The sequence below is a fragment of the Protopterus annectens genome, chromosome 5.part1 (genome assembly GCF_019279795.1).
Source record: "Protopterus annectens isolate FY-2018-M chromosome 5.part1, PAN1.0, whole genome shotgun sequence".
Classification (NCBI taxonomy): Eukaryota; Metazoa; Chordata; order Ceratodontiformes; family Protopteridae; genus Protopterus; species Protopterus annectens.
Window position 1 is genome coordinate 338,854,490 of NC_056736.1, and position 14,330 is coordinate 338,868,819.

At 42.1% G+C, this 14,330-nt stretch overlaps 1 protein-coding gene across 1 annotated transcript in view; it reads left to right on the top strand.

The window, feature by feature from the left end:
• The window catches only part of NUMA1 (nuclear mitotic apparatus protein 1), a 3,180,433-nt gene that overhangs the window by 2,856,081 nt on the left and 310,022 nt on the right, over positions 1-14,330 (top strand). The gene's annotated exons all lie outside the window — the stretch shown is intronic.

Consider the following 14,330-nt stretch of genomic DNA (forward strand, 5'->3'; position numbering starts at 1 on the left):
AGGCTCAGAGACTTTATTTTATTGCCTCAGCACAGGCCTCTTGCTAATCCCCCCTGTACTAGATATTGTTGATTGTTTTTTTTTTCTGAATCCAGTTTGACTCCTGATTCTTTACCCCCTGCACCAGTTAAGCCAGATAGGTACTACAGGGTTCCAGATTCTCATAAATGTCTTTATAAAAACCCTGCTGCTGATCCAGAAACTATTTCTCAGGGTCCCAAAGGGGTCAAGGCTTCCACTGCAAAAAACCCTGTTCCCTCTGATAGGGATTCTAGAGCACTGAACAGATGGGGGGAAAAGTTTACACCTCTGCTACTTTAGCTGTAAGGGCTTTAAACTGCCAGTTTCATATGCTTAAATATCAACAATACCTAATGTCTTTGCTAAAACAGAAAATGCTTACAAGCTCTGAATGTCCTGAGAACAAGGAAATGCAGGATTTATTGCATGCAGCTGAACAAGTGGGAAAGCATACTTTGCAATTTGGTTTTGATTCATTAGAGGCATCTTGCAGAGCCGCTGTTACAGGTTCTGTCATTCGAAGGTATGCTTGGTTAAAAGAATAGTGTTTACCTGATCGTGTTAAAGCAAAATTATTGGATGCTCCATTACAGCATGATACTTTGGTGTTAAGGCAGAAGAGGTGTTAAAGAAAATGGAGGATAAAGAAAAATCAATGCAGACAGTAAAGGATTTCTTACCTAGATTTAGCAGGAACTGGCCTTCTAAAAATTGGTCCTTTCCAGTGTTAGACAGGCCACAAAGAGGCAGATCTCATACAGACCTAAACAGTGGGGTGCTTCAGCCCCCAAAGGCGGAGAAGACAAATCACAACCTTATAGGAAACAAACCCAATGACTTTCCTCTACAAATGCAAAGCTGTTACCTTTTGGCAGCACCCTTAGGGGGAAACTAGCACTTTTCTCACAAAATTGGCACATGATCACCCAGGACAAATGGATACTGGATATTGTTTCTCAGGGTTACAGGTTCCACTTTCACACCCTACCAAGGGTAAAGGGTATGCCAGACCTGCCACAAAATCAGTGGGCAGAGGCACAAAAGCAAATTTCTGCTCTCATGGACATGAGGGCTATTCAGAAAGTACCACAGCAAGAACAGGGGCAAGGATTTTATTCAAGACTTTTCTTGGTACCCAGAAAGGACAAAGCCTGGAGACCAATACTGGACCTGTCTATTCTAAATACTTTCCTGAATGTTCCAAAATTCGAAATGTTGACACTGCAGCAACTTCTGCCCATGCTGGGCAAGAAGGCTTGGCTCGTTACTTTGGACCTCAGAGACATACCTGCATGTCCCAGTCAGACAATCTTGCAGAAGATACCTCAGATTCATAGCTGGCTCAATGCATTACCAATTCTCTGCACTGCCCTTTGGCTTATCTACTGTGCCCAGGGTCTTCACAAAATGCCTGGCACCAGTAATTGCATTTTGCAGACAAAAAAGAATTCAAATATATCCCTACTTGGACGACTGCCTTATTCAAGCAAAGAGCAAGGACATTCTACTAAGGCATCTGGCGTTTGTAAAAAGCCTAGAGTACACAGTAAACGAAAATAAATCAAATCTAGTGCCCTCTCAAGAGATAATATTCCTGGGTGCAAGCTTAAATACAACTGCCCAGATGGCTTATCTCACGCCAGACAAGCAAAGGCAACTGACTCATTACTTTCAAATGATGGCAACAAAGACCCAGCTACCCGCAAGAAAAATTCTGCAGGCTTTGGGCTTCATGGCATCCTACTAATTCCATATGCAAGACTGCATATGAGGAAGCTATAATGGTATCTAAAAAGTGTTTGGACTCAACATTGCCACAGCCTGGAAACAATAACTCTTATTCCCTGCCTGCAACAGGAGTTTCGATGGTGGGCACTGGCCTGTCACCACAACAAGGGACAGCCTTTCACTTTACCCACAGCCAGGCAGACACGAACGACAGATGCATTGGATTATGCCTGGGGGGGCACACATGGCAGAAAAATGTATTCAGGGCACGTGGCCCGTGGACCAAATGCATCTTCATATCAATCAAAAAGAGATGCTAGCTGTACATAATGCCCTGACAGCCTTCAAGGATCTACTACATCCAGGACCACTATTACTAAAGACGGACAATACTACAGTTATGTGGTACATAAGCAAGGGGGCACACATTCCTACCCCCTCTGCAGGCAAGCCATGACTTTTTGGAACACAGCACTGACCTATCAAGTACATCCGCAGGCACAATTCCTGTCAGGAAAGAAATATACTCTGGCAGACGAACTAAGCAGAAACCTCATGGACCCTCAAGAGTGAAAACTAGATCCACAGGTTGTCAGCATAACAAGGAAATGGGGATGCCCAGACGTAGATCTTTTTGCCTCCCCTCACAGCTGCCAACTACAGAGATTCCACACAAGGACTTATCACTCACAAGCATGGAAAGTGGATGCTCTGTCATTCAGCTTTAAAACCCTAACAGTTTATGCCTTTCCACCACTGCCTCTTCTTCCGAAGGTACTCCTAAAAGTCAGACAAGAGAAGCCAAAAATGATTCTGATTGCCCCTGACTGGCCACGCTAGCACTAGTACCCAATCCTAAAGAGCTTGTCTCAAGGCCCAGCCTGGACTTTACCTCAAATTCCTCATCTTCTGACTCAACAAAACAATCAGATCCTGCACAGCCAACTCAGAACCTTAAATCTGGCCGCATGGCAAATAATATAGCCACTCAGAGCACACCGCTCTCTAAAGCTGTTATGGATGTCATTTTGGAAGCCAGGAGGCCCAGCACCAGGAAATCTTATGCAGAAAAATGGAAGAGATTCTGTGCTTGGAACCAGGCACAAAGACTTGAACCGCTTGTTCCATATATTCCTCAGATTTTACAATACCTAACTGAGATACTAGACAAAGGCCTATCCTTCTCATCAATTAAGATCCATGCCTCTGCCATTTCAGCTCATTACAATACAACACCTCCTATTTTCTCTCATCCACTGCTAAGACAGTACCTGAGGGGCAAAAAACATAAGACCCCCAAGGACAGCGCCGATACCTACATGGGACCTCAACTTTGTTTTGCAAAAGCTCACACTGCCTCCTTTTGAGCCAGCCAATACAGCTGATATAAAATTCTTATCATGGAAAACTGCTCTGCTCCTAGCAATAACTTCAGCAAGAAGAGTCTCAGAGTTACAGGCATTAATGGCAGTGGAACCTTTTATAATTTTTCATCCAGACAGGGTTTCTCTAAGGACAAACCAAACATTTATGCCAAAAGGTAGTATCCAGTGTGGCTCTTAACCAAACCATTCATTTGCCAACATTTTATCCAAATCCCCAGAATAAAGGGGAGAGACTTCTGCACTCTTTGGATATACTCAGGCAGCTACGCTTCTACTTGGACAAAACAAAAGCTTTCAAAAAAACTGAGCAACTGTTTGTAGCATATGCTGCAGGATCACAAGGAAAAGCTGTCTTTTCAAAATGGATAGGACACTGTATTCGTTTCTGGTATGCACAGCATGGCAAGTCAGTGCCTAAGAATGTTAGGCCACATTCTACCAGGGCAGCAGCCACTTCAGCAGCCTTTCTCAGAGGAGTATCAACCAATTAAATTTTGGAGGCTGCAACTTTGAGTTCAGTGCACACTTTTACCAAGCATTATCACTTACCTCTTTACTCTAAATCCAGAGCAGGCTGCAGGGCCTCATAGTCACTCCTAATCCTATTTAGACCCAGCCGCCCTACCTCAGCTTTGGGATTCAACCCAAGTGTAATGACTGCAACAGTGAAACACGATGAACATAGTACAGTTGTGTACCTACCATAAATGTAGATGTTCGAGTGTGTTCACTGTTGCAGTCCAGGTTACCCACCCTCCATCCCTCTCTCTTTGCTGGGACTTATCTATACTTCTCTGTCCTATACAAGGGTGTATTTGCTTTTAGATGAAGGTATTGTTTTTATTTTATTGTATGTTTTTATAAGCAATATGTATTGCCTACCTTCTTGGGGGCACTTGACATCTGGGGCAAGAAAAACTGAAGAAAATGGCGTCTGCTGCATCTTGTATACCCCTGGCACACTGACGTCAGGGAAGAGGCGACAGCAACCGACGCCGGACCAGGACTTTGGAATTCAGGCCAACTGCTGGTAGCCTGACAGCAGGATAACCCAAGTGTAATGACTGCAACAGTAAATACACTCGAGCATCTACATTTATGGTAGGTACACAACTGTACTTTCTTGAGACCCACCCCCAATAAGAAGCCTTCCTGTACTATGGGACATTGTGTTCCAGAGAAGGTAAAATTACCACACTTTGAGGCTGCTGCTGCTGAAGGACTTGACCTGGACAGCTATCTTTTTAGTGACCACTACATCCGCCAGAAGAATGTAAGAACTGTAAGGCCTCGTGCAAACCACCCTTATTTTCCACAAAGGTAGGGTAACCCTACATACTAATCCTGTGTTCATGCCCAAAGTCATGACAGAATTGTTGCCTGATAAAGCCATTCACCTGCCTATGCTTTGTCATGTCCCTTAGAACAAGGAGGAAAGAATCTTGCACACCCTGAGACAAGTGAAGAACAGAACTTAAACCAGTTATTTCTCATCTCATACCCTTTGCAGAAGGTTGGAAGGGGGAGACAAGTCTTCAAACATTCCACTTTTAAATGGCTTTCTGATTTAATCTGTCTAACTGTTTCAGTTGCAAGACTGTGCCTGTGTGTTTCATAGCCTACTCTACTAGAGAGAGGGGCTACTATACCACAGCACTTAGTATTGTCAGGTTTGTGGAATCTGTGCCCAGGATATTTTTTTATATCTTCAGCTTATATTCCTATTCTCTTTGTGTGTCTTACAGTTACCGTCATATTGTTCTGCTGAAGAATACTTTGAAAACATCTGTATTCAGCCATTAATCTTTCACATCCTGCACAATTTTCCTGTTAGTCTCCCTCATTGAGTCGTGTAAATACACACATTCACTTCGTAATTCACTACTTCAGAATTTCCAAGCAAAAGAGGGAAGAAAAAAATTCACATCTCAGTATCCATTTTACATATTTACTTCATCTTTCTGGAGGTGTGCGCCTAACCCAAATTACAGGTTCATGTAATCCTCCTCATGTACACAGCTTAGCACATCTCTTATAACACCAGCTACCATCAAGTCCACATCTACCAGTTTATAGTCCATCTCAGTTTCCAGAGTGTGTAATAAATAGGCAGAATTATTTGCTTGGCTATCTCAAAACTCTCCACACAGATACTATTGGCTACTGAAACATAGTTAAAGCCAATAATCAAAAGTGAAAACATTGTTCCTCCAGGATATGACATTCTTAGACCTGATAGAAAAATAACAGGTGGAGTAGCTATGATGATTAAAAATACGTTACACATTCATGCACAATATTTAGTAACACCACAAATGAGGTAACTTGCATCTCTTCACTTAACACAAATCCATACCTCTTGCTAGTTTTATACATTCAAACAGGCAACAGTACAACCCTAGAAGATATCCTGTATTGGATGTCTCATCTCCAGCAGGAGGCCATCTTTATAGGTGATGTCACTGTTGGCTGGCTTACTGTTAATTCTAGTCATCTTGCTACTTTACAACTATATGCTTTCACTCGGCTTAACTCACCAACCAGATACAATTCTACTGGTCAGGCTACATTAGATTGGGTCCTACAACTTTTCCTAATGCAATTCCTGATGCAGGTAGTCTACTGGATACAAGTATTAATCTGTGTGTGTATGTATATAATCAGACATCAGAAACCCAAGCCTTTATAAACACATTTACAGCACTGTAAAAAATCTTACTTCCATTTAGAAAACTTCATTAACACACTTCATTTGTTTAATTGGAATTTTCTTTCTTCATTGTCTTTAGACACTGCTGTTTCACATTTTAACAGTGTTTTCTTATGAATCCCAAAAATATGCTCGAGTAAGAACCATAAGAGTTGAAGGCAAACCCAGCTCTTTGGCTTACTAAAATAGAAAAGAATTGGTGAAAACAAGGGTTAAGGTGTGTGGACATTTGGATTACACAATAAAACATGTACTGTACAACAGTTTAGATAACTCAAGCATCTCGTTAGAAAATGCAAGCAGATTTGCTACACAAATTTCCAGATAAATCACAGATCAGATCCTAAATTTTTTGGTCTTCAGTTAATACTCTCTTGCATCCAAGTTGAATCACCTACGCACCTCCTCAGCATCAGACAAAAGTGAGACCTTGCCACTACAACATCCGCATTTTATCAAATCTGTACTTCCTACCCCTCAGAAGCAATGGTAATGCCTCCTTTCAAACATTAGCATCAGTAAACAATTGTACTACTTTTATCACTGATATTACAAAGCATTTACGTGAACTTAAGTCTTCAACTATTGCTTCTGATCTATCTGCCTTGTGAATGTCAAGATTAGTGCTGAAGTACTAGCTTACCCTGTTTCACTACTGATTACTCACTTAAAGAACATTATGTACCAGAACTTTGGAAAAATTGTTTTATTGTACTGTTGCGCAAAGGTGCCCCATCCACTGACATCTCCAGTTACAGAAAAATTGCTGATTTTATCTTCATCTGAAATACCCAATAAATGTCTACTCACTGCTTTTAAAGTAAATCATAAATAGTAATCTCTTCTCCTCCAAACAATGTAGTTTTAGGCTCAACCGTAGTACAACTGCTCTGATTTTTCTGATTTTCACTGCAGTAATCAAATCAGAAACTCATGTAGCCATGTTTCAGCTGTTTTTAGCTCTCTCTAAGGCTTTTGACTGTCTGCAACTAAAAACTTCTTCACAAGCTATCTGTAATAGGGTTAAATCAATCTGTTTAAAAATGTGTCTGCTGTCTTTTCTAATAAACAGGCTGTAAAATGGCAACAAGATTTACTCACCCTTTATTTAACATTTGTTAACCAGGAAAGTCCATCTTGGAACAAAGCCAATTTTCAGTGAAGGCCTGGGAAGAAACACTCCAGATGCATGTCTTTGTAACGTGGGAGGAAACCCACACAAACGCAGGAAGGACATGCAGACTCCACACAGAAGGAACCCCAACTGAGAATCACTTCTTGCTGTGAGGCGACAATGCTACCACTGCGCCGTGCCCATCTTTGTTGGTGTTCCTCAAGGATCTGGGTCAAGTCCCTTGCTATTTAATCTTTTCATCAATAGTATATCCTGCCTCTTTTCCTGCTTCTGTTATTCACTCTATAGATGATTCTTCTCTTATCTGCTCCAGTGAAACTTTATTTTCACTCAACTTGCACAGCAATCTTTTACTGCAATTTATAACCATCTTGACTCAACTTCTCATTGCAAAGAAAGGTAAATGCTCCTCACTCCAAAACATTTATCTGCCCAAAACAGTCTCTTATCAAGAACGTCAAAGAATTCTACAAAAATTGATTTAGTCACCTAAAGTTGTTGGTGTTGTCATTGATGAATACTTGAAATTTAAACAGCATATCCTTGAAATAACCAATAAAACTTATCAGAAACTGAAATTGTACAGGATAAAACTTGACCATACCGATTAATATAGAAAAAAAAGTATAAAAAAAATACTGCAGCTACATACCTACTTCCGTCTCTGCTCCTCTCCAATTTTCACAAACTTTCCCTCTACTCTATTACATAAACTTTAACAATGCTGTTATGACGTGGCTAAATTTGCAGCAAATCTACCATATAGAGCTCATCACTGTACTGTTCTCAAACATTTGTTTAGTTCTCCCATACTTTGTCTTGTACACACATTAACTACAAATAAAATAATCAGTTTCCAAGCAAATGCCCCAATCTTTTCTTAATTTTTTAGTGATTTTCAGGGGATTGGAGTGGATGCCTGTCAATTCCACTTCTCCTAAGCTTGCAAAGAATCAACACTGCCTCTTCAGGTTGTCTTAGAACTTTGAGAGGCATCTTTGGGGGGTACATCTAATTCTGACTTACCCGTGAGCTTGCTCAACCTGGAGGTTGTCCAACTTTGGTCTCTGCAGAGATCTTCAGAGGCTGTCAGTGACAGAGAGAGGCTGTGTGTGCTTATGTCCACTTTAGTGCATATGCGTGGCCTAGAGGGGAAAAGATGTGAAACTCTGTACGTCAGGCTTTCAGCAGTGGAGGACCCCAAGTTTAGCATCATGGTCTTGGCAAATATTCCTTTACTACCAGGACTGCGTGTTCTGCAGTGCAGACAGTTGCCTCAGCATCATAACAGACTTTTCCAGGCTTCAGCTTCCTCCTTGCCAATAAACCCCTGTTTTCCTCTCCAGATATTGCTTGCTGCTGTTCGTTGCTGTTGACAACAGACGACCCCTGGCTTGGACTAGTTTTTGGACAACCCTTTCCAGTTTTTTTAGAGCACCTTTATTTATCTTCAGATGTTAAATTTCATCATGGAGTGATACCTTATATTATTAGCAGATGAGCTTTGGTGTGTGCAAATTGAGTTAGGCATGAAGTTTTTTTTGCAGACTTTGACTATCGCAAACAACTTGTGTTGCACCTGGCTGCGATTATTAAATGACAACGACGAAAGCGGATTTAAAAAAATGCATTTCTAATGGCCATAAGTGGCTCCCTTATGGCTACAGTGTGAAAGTGTTTGGAAGCTTCTCATTTTTTGCTGAACTGTGGAAACTGTGAAAACACTGATGCATAGAAAGAGCATAAAGGTTTACTGCTTTTTGGTTAGAGTTGAGTAAATTCTCTCTCCTTGAAGACTCCCTGTGAAAATAAGGAAAAAATTTCAAAAATGACGAGCATAAATCTTCAAAGAAAAAAAGAATATCCGAAGACTTAATTCTCCTGTCCCCTTCCCCCTGTGATGTTTCTTCAAAGAGGATCAGGGGTCCTCTGTGGAAACTGATGTTTCTACAATTTCAGTTTTGGCAAGTATCCAAAAACTTTGCTTATCAGTAAGACCGTTTTCTCATTACTAGAACTGGATCTGAACTGCACATCTCATTCTAAGCTTTCTGTATTTTTGTTTTGTTGTGCATCTGCAGTAAACGTTATGGCAAGCTCTGCCAACATGCTGCAGACTCGTATGGACTCTGGCTTCCCCTGCCCTCATCTCATAGTGACTTTGGAAATTTGCCCTCCCATGACCACTTTCTGCCTCATTTGCCCAATATTCTGTTGCCAGTTAGGGCAGGGCTATTCAGATTTGCTGGCTGTTGGGCAGACACTGGTTTTCTCCTGGGGCAGTGAGCGCCTTCAACACCATTTGCTCTGTCTGCAAGCTCAGGCCACACTACCTCCATGGATGACATCTGCACATATGATATGAGCTTCTTTGTTAAACATTGCGAGTTCGATAAAATCTTTAGATCTCGTACGACCTGTGAGTAACCCTCATTGTCAGAAGTACGTTTCCTAGGGTCACTCAATTTTATTGCTGGCCAATCTTTCTTAGCATTAGGGGAGGGTTAAACATGCCATGCCAGATTTAAGGTGTGTGTTTATAATAGGTATTCACTTGGTATCCTTTTCTATAGTCCCCCCCCTCACCTTTACCCAAACTGGCCGAGGGGGGCTAGGCTACAGAATGCATATTTATGTGAGCAGCACTGTGTTCTTAAGTCAGCCTTCTCCCATTTAAAGAGGAATGTGGATACTGTGGGATCATAGGTAAGTGGATGAGTTGACCTCTGGTAAAGTATGTATCAGTGCCAAGTTGACTGTTATGAAGCTATAACCTTAGCAATAGAGTATCATACCATTTTATTTCCTACACTGTCCTTAACCTGTTACCAGACTTGGATGGATGGATTAACAAATAAATTCACATCTGTGTTGTACATAATCAGTATTTAGTGTCAGTGCTGTAAAATGGCAAACCCGTGTATTGCACTACCGAGTGCTTATCTCAGCTGCAGAAAATGGTAGAATCCATATAAGATTCTCACATTATATTGAGACTGATTAAAGCACACCTGGGCTTCTCTTATGATTTTCTAGCATGCTAGTAGGTGTATAGATATGGTACAGTGAATGCAGTTGCAGGCATTGTGTTTTAAGGAGACTTGGTGAATGGTTTGAGAATTAACCTCCATGCTTGAGAATGTCAGGGACAGATTAATGCTCATCTTGAGTGTTGGCTCTTAAGCCGTCCGTCACAGGAAGTGTTTAGAAGGATGAAAAGGAGAACACTCCCCATGCTATGATACAGTTATATAATTCCCTAATCTCAAGTTGTTAATGATCTTCCCCATGCATCAAAGGAAGACTAGATTTTAGCAGTTTTAGCAAAAAAAAGCTTTTGAGAATGGCATTTGGAGAGATTGAAGAGGTTAGGGTAGGCAAGCAGAATAGATGAAGGTGGCAGTGGTCCCTCTTCCCCACCCAAAGATACTCCCTCAGTCATGACTGTAGGTCAGTGCCCTGTCTGCTTTATTGGCAGAAAACCATGATAATTGGCCTTTTCTCTGATACGTGGTTGAAGGAACTTTATAGCTGCAAGTACAAAGTAGTTTTGGAACCACCTTCTCTTCCTTGTATACATTTCAGGTGGCTTTTCTGGGATCAGTGATAGACCAGCTTCTGGCTTGCACAGCTGTGGAGAGGTTACCACTAGCTGAAGAAAGGTTGTTTCTTCAAACCTTCATGGAGGTGACCAGTCGTGGATCTTTCAGGTCTAAACAAATGTCAGAAAAAAGTTCAAGATGATAAACTTCTAGACATTTGTGACACTATTGATGGCTGACATAGTAATGGCACTGTTTAGACATGAAAGAATCATGCCTCCACATTCCCATCTTTCAGGGGCATGAGGTGTTCCTCGTACTCCTTGCAGATCACTGCTTCCACTCTGCTTTCGTATCCTGTGTGTTATCTGCTGTTCTCAGGATAATCGCCATCTTATAAGATTTTTTTTTTTGCCTGTGTTGGACTCCTGAAGGCTCAGCTTGCAGATGTACTTGAAACTGACCAGCTCCTTTCTGGCCAATCAAGCAATGTCAATGAACATGCAAGAGTCAAACTGTTTTCTTTACAAATTGAAGACTTTCAGGGGTGCTATTTGACATGTTGAAAAATAGCTTTCCTTCTGCCGAAGAAGTTGTAGACCTGTTGGATCCATAATTCTTGTCTTTTCAAAGACACAGCACCTGACAGCCAGGAAAGTCCTCAGGGCTTTGCAGTACTCATTCTGATTGGTTCCACTTATTCTGGCTGCAGTATCTGTGCACTCGAAACATACTCTCTGATTACTGTTGTCTACAGAGGAATCAGAAAATGTTTGATGTATTGTGCACATACTAAATGATTTAAATAAAATGTAATTATATCTTATACGCACACAAAGTTGGAGTGCTTAAAATACAAAATATTAACTGTCTCTTGGTGCACCAGTGTATTGTCAAGTATTTAGCTTTGATATTTTGTAATACTCCTAGTTTTTGTGTATAGTATACCTGGGTGTGACTTTCCTCGACCCAGAGTAACCAGTATGTAATAGATGCTTCAGACCTACCTGGGGAGATTTACTGAAAGCCCACGGAGTCCTCACTTTTTTGAATGGCAGACAGTGATATGCAGACTAATGGGGCATCGACAGCTGTGTTGACTAGCAGGGCCAGCTTCGGGCACAGCTGTACAGTTCAGCTTTTCCATCAGTGTCATCTGCATACCTTCTGCACAAGAAGCTTTTAACAGACAGACTGATAAGGTCCACAGCTGCCCCCATTGAATTGACCTTGAGCCTGTCAACCTTCATATTCAGTAACATGGTGGTAAGAGGGACCCCTGTTTAGACCTGTTTTCTACTGCCTAGAAATGCCAAGTCCAGGAGAATGTACTGCAAGCTTTCTTTTAGGTAGACCTGGGACTTGCTGAAGAAGGAACTTGTTGCATTTGACCCATAATCATCGTCCTTGTAGTCTTGGTGAAAGACAAATGCTTTGTGCATCTGATTGTAATAGCTGTATTCTTATCCAGACAGCAATGGTTGTCCCTTCCTCACCATCTAAATTAGGTGTGGCTGGACACTTTGCATGTATCGCATCTCAGTGCACCCATAGGTCGTCATCCACAGATTGACAACTTGAAAGATAAGTTCCTAATTCTAAATTGTGCATTTCTGTTTCTGATTTGAAAGAGGCCAGGAGAAAACTTCCAAAAACTCTTGCATAGGCAAGTGGAAAATATTCTGCTCATGGAGTACAGCTGAGCACACTTAATCTCCAGGAATCCTGTGTACAGCAGATAGCCACCTAAGTGACCTTTCTCAGCTTGCCCTTCTTTAAACCCTCTACTCTTTTTATAAGTTCATAGGTCGATACCAGCTGTTGGCCCAGAGGCCCTTATAAGCCTAGCCAAGATATTTCACCCATGTTCCCACAAAGTCAGCACCTGTTTTCCCTGTCTAGCGGAGACACAGATGGATGCCAGGGGTATATTTTCTGTTTCCCATCCATTTGTCCAGGTTCCTCTTAGAGGGTTAGTGAGGTACTCTGCTTGACATGAAGAGGGAGCGTGTTCCACAGATAGGGGAGGCGTGACACACATCTATCCCACCAGCAGGTTTTGTTACTGTCGCATACCAGTTTGAGGCCTTGCATGCAGGTTGCATAAGTGGAGTTTGACTTACAGATGTGCAGCAACTCCATCAAACCTGAGTCTGATACAACCTTGTATGCCAGACACAGGTCACCTCTGAGCAGTCTGTACGAGACTGAGTAGAGGGACAGAGCTTTTAAACTGTCTGTATAGGATAGGTGTTTGAGACCCTGGATTTTCCTGGTCAGGAACTTCTGTGGTCTCTCCAACTGCTGCATGTGCTTGGCAAGGTACATGCCAAAGCAGGCATTGTAGTCTACAATGGGTCTGATAAGGAAGGAGTACTGGGATGTTATGGCCTGTTCGTGGATGAAATACCCTTACTTATGAGGTGGGCCATGTAGAAAGCCTTCCATACAATGGAGACAACGTGGTTGTCAAAAGTCAGGTTGCTATCAACCTAAGTGCCCAAGTCCTTCACAACTGATTGTGTGCTTAGTGCATTATTAATGTGATAGTGGGGACGCCATTTTCCCCAAAGGGGATAATGATGCATTTCTTAGCATTTGGTTTGAGGCCATGCTTCTGGCAGCAGTCATTAGTTCATCACTAGGGGAATATAACAGTGCCCAGCTTGCAGTTCTCTGCAAACTTGGTCAGCCACAGGCCACTGGTTTTGGCTTGTACCTCAGAAATATATATTCTAAACAGTAGAGGCCCCAAGACCGATCCTTAGGGTATACCGCTTGTTACAGGTCTACTGCTAGAGGTGGCTTCCCCTATTTTGACTGAGTGCGTTCTATCATTGAGCTAGTTAGCTTACCCATCTGGTAACATACGGGTTGATGCCTGACTCAGAGAGTTTATCTATTATGCCCGAGTATAGAATAGTGTCAAAGGCTTTGACTAGGTCAAGGTAGGTGATGTGCACAGTCTTTCGCTCATCCATGGTGACTGTTTCGATGAAGGCAACTGTTTAACAGGCATGATCTCCCTTTGACAAACCAAACTGTGTGGCATCAAGCATTTGGAGGTTGCCAATGTCCTTGTTTATAAGGGTTGGGAGGGTGGCCTAATGGTTAAGGTGTTTGCCTTACAAACACAAGGTGCAGGGTTTGAACCTCACAAGGGATAATTGGCTAGGCTTACAATGGCTCGCAAAGGCAGTTAGCTTTGTACTGAACTATAACGTCCATGACAATGCATTCCATGGCCTTGCAGATCAAGCTAGTTAGGCTGATAGGCCTATAATTGCCTGGGTTGGTGATCGCTCCACCTTTGTGTAGAGGGATGACAGTGGCTGTCCTCCATTCTGCTGGGACAAAGCCGGTGCTCAGGCTTTGGTTGAGTAGGGTGCCTAGTGGTGTTGAGAGTTCTTGCCTGAGTTCATGTAGGACACAACAAAGGATGTTGTCTAGTCCCATGGAGGTGTATTTTTTTTTTTACTTTGAGAGGCCATTAATGACCTGCTCCCCTGGTGATGAGGGGAGCGGGTGCTGAGTATGTCCTGGTTTACTGATGGGGGGGGACAGGGGGGTGAAGTTTTCATTGAACTTGTCTACCAGCAGGTTGGCTATATCAATGTAATTTGTATATGTGGTATTCTTGACCACCAGTTCAGAGCAGATTTGGGAGTTACCTTTGAGATTGCCATTAGTAAAGCTTTTTTGAAGGTTGTAATGCTTTTTGGAAAACCTAGAAAGTGTGCCCTCCTCATGAGATATGAACTTTCTCCTAAAAAAAGTTTGCTTTTCCCGTACAAGCCAGTTAAGTATTT